Here is a 7775-nt window from a genome sequence, read left to right as displayed (position 1 = left end):
TACAGCGTTGCCTCGCCAGCTTATTTAAAGGAAAACGGGCTGTGTTCTGTTTGACAAGGGGGGGAAAAACGAATGCATCCACCAGAAGACAAATCTGTATTACGATGACAAATGTATTATTTTCTTCTCGATTCCAGTTTTGGCAGTGCAGCAGAACTATGGAAGAACTACGATTTAGCATTTATGTTTTAGGTTTTTGAATTAAACTCATGCTGATTTAGTTTGGATGGGTTATGATAATGAAAATCAACTTTTGAGTCTATTTCATGATATCGTTAATTAACAAGCTCCTTTGAGCTCAAGGGAAACATTATGTTTACAAACCTGTGTTAGAATGTTTGCCCCAAAATTTACTGTTCTGGTATTCCAGTGGGGTATCTACCTACCAGTTGTCACACTGATACCAGAGACAGGATATGAAATGTATTCCCTGGAAAATTGCTTCTTTTTTTTTCTTCTTTTTTTGAGGGGGGCGGGGATATTCTAATACTTATTCTTCATTTGAACTTTTTTTCTGTTTCCGGGGGGTGGGGGGTATAAAAAATTATAATTATATATAATTGTAAGAAACTGAAGATGCAAACTTGCTGCCGTATGGTGTAATGTAAGTCTGTGATAGAGCTCATATCAACTGTAGTGAAATGATTGGGGCTTCCTTTGAATGGGCCAGTCTCTGCAGCAGACCGACTCTTTCCAGAGGTAGTGTCACTTTTTAAAACAGGAGCTTGGCTCTCTCCAGTCACACAAGCCAACTATATTTCAGTGTTGCTGTATTTCAATTTAAGTCACACTCTATAAGGACCATGAGCTCAACATGCTTAAGAGGGATTTGTAGACATGAAAAATACTTATTTGCAGATCCTGAATAATTGTGACACATGAGTCCCAAGAGGAGTACTGAAGTACAGGGTCCATTCCCAGGAAAGTGGGTACTTGGTCAGAGCCTCACTCAAATAATTTGTGTGATGGGCTCAGTTTATTTTATTTTTCCCCTTTTCCCATAACTATTGCAGTCGTTTCCCAGAATTTGTGAGTCACCCAAGGTTGACCCAATAGCCAAAATGTACGCTAGGCTGCACACAACTCCCAAGGTCTAGTCCGTCTCACTGCCCCCCCTCCTTCCTCCTTTTTAAAGACAGCTCTGTAACATAGCTGCATTGCTGCTAAGCCCCACTCCCTTCCAGCCCCTCTGAAGCAGTAAGCCACTCTGCTAATCGCTAATCGTTCTCATACTGGGGCTCAGGGAGAGGCTGTCCTCGCCGCGACCCCGCAGGCTAATGCCCAGCTAAATGAGCGTCAGCCAGGAGATGGGTCAGAGGACATTTAGCTGGGTCTTAACATGGCAGGCCGCTAAGTGACTCATCAGTACTGCTGGAAGCAAGGAAGGAGGGCTAAGAGCGCAAAAGCAGATGAGTTGTTTTTTGTTATGTTGGGGGAGGAGGGGTCAAGTTTTAATGAGATAAAGGGCAAACAAGTGTTAAACACCATTTCAAAACTGTATGGATTGTGAAGGAGTGGTAAACTTGCCCACCTGAAAATGCATTAAATCAGTACAATAAAAGCCAACTTGGTTCTACATTGAATGTTGTGGAGTGTTCATTATTTACATTTTTTTGCATGCCATCCATTTCTTTCCCATGCAAAATGACTACTGTCATCCAACAGGTCCCATTTTATGGTCAATAAGTTGTGTATTGACATGGATACATATTAGTGTCATGTACCCCCAGCACAATGTAAAGTGCCTTGAGGTTAAAAGTGCCATAAATGCAACCCATTGTTGAGGTGGGTTGGATGCTTTGATGTTGATAGATTATTACGGCTAACAAGACTTCACATTTATGTCTCATGATTGGTGTGAAAATCATGCTGTTGAATGATTGTTCCTTCCGTCAGTAACATCTCTTAGCCGATAGGATCTTAAAACTGTTGCAAACTGGAAAGATGCTCCATCCTTGTAAAGGTATCCAGATCCGGCATTGGTGCACACATGGAAAAGTAATTTGTTTGAACAGTTGGGGGGGGGGGGACTTGCAGAGCTGGTCTTAAGTTTGAATGGACAAATGCAAATTTCCTTCCAAGTGTCAGTGACTACATGAATATTTCAACACATTTATGTGCCTGCGATTTTATACATTCTAGGGCAGAGACGATACATTTTCCATTATATAATTAAATGTTAACTAATGTAAGTGGTTTGGTGAACCATGTGATGAGTAATCTTGCCTGAAAACAAGCTGGCTCCTTGAGCAAATGCCTACAGGCTTTAGCTCTGCGTGCTAACAGACTTATGGCACGCGGGTGACCCAGGTTCAAACCCAGCCAGTCACATTGGTGCAGTGACTTGGATTCGGAGAGGAGGTGGTCGAAGAAGGGTGAAGTGTAGCAAAGGTAGTTTGGTTCGCCACACTTGTGACACGTAACCTTGCCTGAGATCTGAGAACTTCTGTTCGCTCCCCCAAACAAAGTCTTGTGCAAACCCCAATCGCTTACACTGGCAGCAGCCCTGCTCTTAACACCTGAATCAACTAATCACGGTCCTGATGATCGCTCAATGTCTACTCATGTTGCTGCTTTGCAAGGAAAATGAAGGATATTTCTTAATTTGGTCGCTCAAAGTAGTATTTGGTTTGAATCCAAGGTTGCGGCATTCAGTCCTCCATGACCTGAGATGCCCCATATTTGTCAGGATGTCATCAATGCAACAGTATCTGAGATCTCTGCAAATGTGATTAGGGAATACCGCATTTAAAGACCATCTGGGGAAGAGCAAGTGTTGTCGTCCTGTTATCTGATAGGATCTGGCATCAGTGTGGCTCCATAATCGATGGCAGCTACTCCTCTGCAGAGGAATTTTCCTTCTTGGGTTTGGTTTTCTTTTGGATGACCTGATTTGTGTCCATGGCCCAAGCCGTGTTCTTTTGAGATTAAATATTTGATAAAAAATGGGGGTAAAACCGCTTTAATATTGCAGATTGTAGCTTCCATCAATGTAATTATCTGCATAATTTCCAATCCCCCATATTTTGTGTATGTCTGTGTGTATATACAGTACCAGTTAAAAGTTTGGACACACCTATTCATTTAAGGGTTTTTCTTTGTTTACCATTTTCTACAATGTAGACATCAGACTCTGAAATAACACATGGAATCATGTAGTAACCAAAAAAGTGATAAATATATATATTTTAGATTCTTCAAAGTAGCCACCCTTTGCCTTGACAGCTTTGCACACTCTTGGCATTCTCTCAACCAGCTTCATGAGGAATGCTTTTCCAACAGTCTTGAAGTAGTTCTCACATATGCTGAGCCCTTGTTGGCTGCTTTTCCTTCACTCTGCTGTCCAACTCATCCCAAACTATCTCAATTTGGTTGAGGTCAGGTCATCTGATGCAGCACTCCATCATTCTCCTTCTTGGTCAAATAGCCCTTACACAGCCTGGAGGTGTGTTGGGTCATTGTCCTGTTAAAAAACAAATAATAGTCCCACTAAGCGCAAACCAGATGGCATGGCGTATCGCTGCAGAATGCTGTGGTAGCCATGCTGGTTAAGTGTGCCTTGAATTCTAAATAAATCACAGACAGTGTCACCAGCAAAGCACCCCCACATCATCACACTTCCTCCTCCATGCTTCACGGTGGGAACAACACATGCAGAGATCATCCGTTCACCTACTCAGCGTCTCACAAAGACACTGCGGTTGTAACCAAAAATCTCAAATTTGGAGATACCAAAGGACAGATTTCCACCAGTCTAATGTCCATTGCTTGTGTTTCTTGTCCCAAGCAAGTCTCTTCGTATTATTGGTGTCCTTTAGTAGTGGTTTCTTTGCAACAATTTGACCATGAAGGCCTGATTCACGCAGTCCCCTCTGAACAGTTGATGTTGAGATATGTCTGTGAACTCTGTGAACTCTGTGAAGCATTTCTTTGGCATGCTATCTGCGGTGCAGTTAACTCTAATGAAGTTATCCTCTGCCACAGAGGTAACTCTGGGTCTTCCTTTCCTGTGGCGGTCCCCATGAAAGCCAGTTTCATCAAAGCGCTAGATGGTTTTTGCAACTGCACAAAGTTCTTGAAATTTTCCATATTGACTGACCTTCATGTCTTAAAGTAATGGTGGACTGTCATTTCTCTTTGCTTATTTGAGCTGTTCTTGCCATAATATGGACTTGGTCTTTCACCAAAATAGGGCTATCTTCTGTATACCACCCCTACCTTGTCACAACACAACGGATTGGCTCAAACACATCAAGAAGGAAATAAATTCCACAAATTAACTTTTAACAAGGCACAACTATTCATTTAAATGTATTCCATGTGACTACCTCATGAAGCTGGTTGAGAGAATGCCAAGAGTATGCAAAGCTGTTATCTAGGCAAAGGGTGGCTACCTTGAAGAATCTCAAGTATATTTTTATTTGTTTGACACTTTTTTTGGTTACTACATGATTCCATATGTGTTATTTCATAGTTTATGTTTTCACTATTATTCTACAATGTAGAAAATAGTCAGAATAAAGAAAAACCCTTGAAAGAGTTGGTGTGTCCAAACTTTTGACTGGTACTGTATATACGAGGGGCACAACTGTATAGCCGGCTGGACTGACTGCATTGACACCTAGAGGTAATTCCACATCAGGAAGAACTACACCTTCTAAGGGTCTCGGCGCTATCTACATTAGTAGATTTGGTTGAATGATTGGTCTATGTTTTTTTCTTGAACACTGATATAAAAATATATCTGATAACAAAATTGACATTTATTTCACAGTTTTCTACTTGGATAGAAAAAATGACAGGGTATAAAAAATTATACCACACCGCATCTTTAAAGAGCAGTTGAAGGCCATAAACAACTTCTCTGGTAGAAAACGGAAACATGTATTAGTAAGAAACATTTATTAGTGTCAAAATTGACTACAAGGTGAAAATAGGATAATTTTGGTCATAAACTCAATCTTGTCCAAAACTGAGATTTGCGAGATAATTAGGAAAAACATTTATATCACTGAATGAAGGGTCTCATAACTGTTTTCCTTGGGTTGGGTTTATTTCAAACCACTGTAAGGCTGTACAATACAATATGAATGTCCAATACACACAATATGTTGACTGGTGAGCTAGTTTCAGAGTCCTGCAATAAGAGCTAGTAATTGTGTAAACTCTACATAGTTGTGTTCTGTGTGGGCTGATAGCCCATTTCATAGGTGCACACTCATTGGTGCACACTCATTTCATTGGTGCACACTCTAAAGGTAAGGCTTTGTAGTCCAATATGAATGATCATCTGATGATTTATCACTCCAGTGTTAATCTGCTAAATTGTAATTATTCGATTTATTGCCTACCTCATGCCTTTTGCACACATTGTATATAGATTCTCTTTTTTTCTACCATGTTATTGACTTGTTTATTGTTTACTCCATGTGTAACTCTGTGTTGTTGTCTGTTCACACTGCTATGCTTTATCTTGGCCAGGTCAAAGTTGCAAATGAGAACTTGTTCTCAACTAGCCTACCTGGTTAAATAAAGGTTAAATAAAAATAAAATAAAAAAATGACTGGTGAGTTTAATGTGTCAATGTGGCTCATTTTATAGTCCTGCAATAAGAGCTATGAAGCTAATATTTGTGTAAACTCTTTGGAATTGTAATCTGTGGGTGTCACTGAGTAGGTTGATACCCAATTCCATGGGTGCAGGTAAGGCAGTACATAGCCCAAAGTGGGACTAAAGGAGTCTAACGTTACCCCTTATAGTTCAAGGACCTTACATGGACCATTGTTTTTGGCTCTGGAAGCCAAAACAGCCTAAACAAGAATCGATTCTCAATTGCTTGAGTCATCCGATGGTTCTAGAAACATAAATCTCTCTACTTTCATATCGTATCAAAATAATTTCACAAATGCAAAATACACATTTACTCTACACTGTTTTAACCGATTTTAACACAGTTGCAGCCAACAGAATTTTTCAGTGACAACACTTTTGTGGCGTCCGTCTTCCAATTACACACAGGTATTAGGAGCTAATTAGCTAATAGCTAATTAGGAGAGGTAGTTGACTGTCTTCCGTCGGTTTTCTGTAAACACACACTGTAACATGAAGATATGGCCGTGTGGGAACCCTAACCTTATAAAAGGTGTGTATCAATTGAACCTATTTAAAAAAAAAATATGATTTCTCACTGACATGAAAGATAAGGTCCTTATGCTTTCAAAACTGTACCGCAAGCGATGCGGGTTAATGTCGTGTTAACGTTCAGACCAAGCGTTGGGGCTCTTAACAACACTCCCCCGTACAGAAGACGCCTTCGTCCGATGACTCTTATGTGTAATGTCATGGAACTGAGAGTCATGATTAAGTGCTAGGGCTAGGCTGTACAGTGCATATACAGCTCTGGAAAAAATGAAGAGACCACTGCAAAATTATCCGTTTCTCTGGTTTTACTATTTATAGGTATATGTTTGGGTAAAATTAAAAATTTTGTTTTATTTTATAAACTACCGACAACATTTCTCCCAAATTCCAAATACAAATCTTGTCATTTAGAGCATGTGGCTTGATTCATGCGTCCTTCACAAAGACAAAGGCTGGAATCGGGCCGATTTGTCTTTGTGAAGGACGCATGAATCAAGCCACGTACAAGGTTGTCCTGGAAGAAAACTTGGTTCCTTCTGCTCTGACAATGTTCCCCAACTCTGAGGATTGTTTATTCCAGCAGGACAATGCTCCATGCCACAGAGCCAGGTCAATCAAGGTGTGGATGGAGGACTACCAGATCAAGACCCTGTCATGGCCAGCCCAATCTCCAGACCTGAACCCCATTGAAAGAGGAAGATAGATGGTCACAAGCCATCAAACAAAGCCGAGCTTCTTGAATTTTTGCGCCATGAGTGGCATAAAGTCACCCAACATCAATTTGAAAGACTGGTGGAGAGCATGCCAAGACGCATGCAAGCTGTGATTGATAATAAATCAATCAATTAAATGTATTTATAAAGCCCTTTTTACATCAGCCGATGTCACAAAGTGCTATACAGAAACCCAGCCTAAAACCCCAAACAGCAAGCAATGCAGATGTAGAAGCACGGTGGCTAGGAAAAACTCCCTAGAAAGGCAGGAACCTAGGAAGAAACCTAGAGAGGAACCAGGCTCTGAGGGGTGGCCAGTCCTCTTCTGGCTGTGCTGGGTGGGGATTATAACAGTACATGGCCAAGATGTTCAAACGTTCATAGGTGACCAGCAGGGTCAAATAATAATAATCACAGTGGTTGCAGAGGGTGAAACAGGTCAGCACCTCAGGAGTAAATGTCAGTTGGCTTTTCATAGCCGATCATTCAGAGTTAGGTGTGGTAGACAGGTGTGGTAGAGACAGGTGTGGTAGAGAGAGAGAGTCGAAAACAACAGGTCCGGGACAAGGTAGCACGTCCGGTGAACAGGTCAGGGTTCCATAGCCGCAGGCAGAACAGTTGAAACTGGAGCAGCAGCAGGTGGACTGGGACAGCAAGGAGTCATCAGGCCAGGTAGTCCTGAGGCATGGTCCTAGGGCCCAAGAGAAGAGAGAAAGGAGAGAGTTAGAGGGAGCATACTTAAATTCACACAGGACACCGGATAAGACAGGAGAAATACTCCAGATATAACAGACTGATCCTAGCCCCCCGACACATAAACTATTGCAGCATAAATACTGGAGGCTGAGAGGTCGGGCGACACTGTGGCCCTGTCCGACGTTACCCCAAGACAGGGCCAACCAGGCAGGATAGAACCCCACC

This window comes from Salvelinus alpinus, chromosome 2 (assembly GCF_045679555.1).
Source record: "Salvelinus alpinus chromosome 2, SLU_Salpinus.1, whole genome shotgun sequence".
NCBI lineage: Eukaryota > Metazoa > Chordata > Actinopteri > Salmoniformes > Salmonidae > Salvelinus > Salvelinus alpinus.
Note: the sequence above shows the minus strand (reverse complement) of the source record.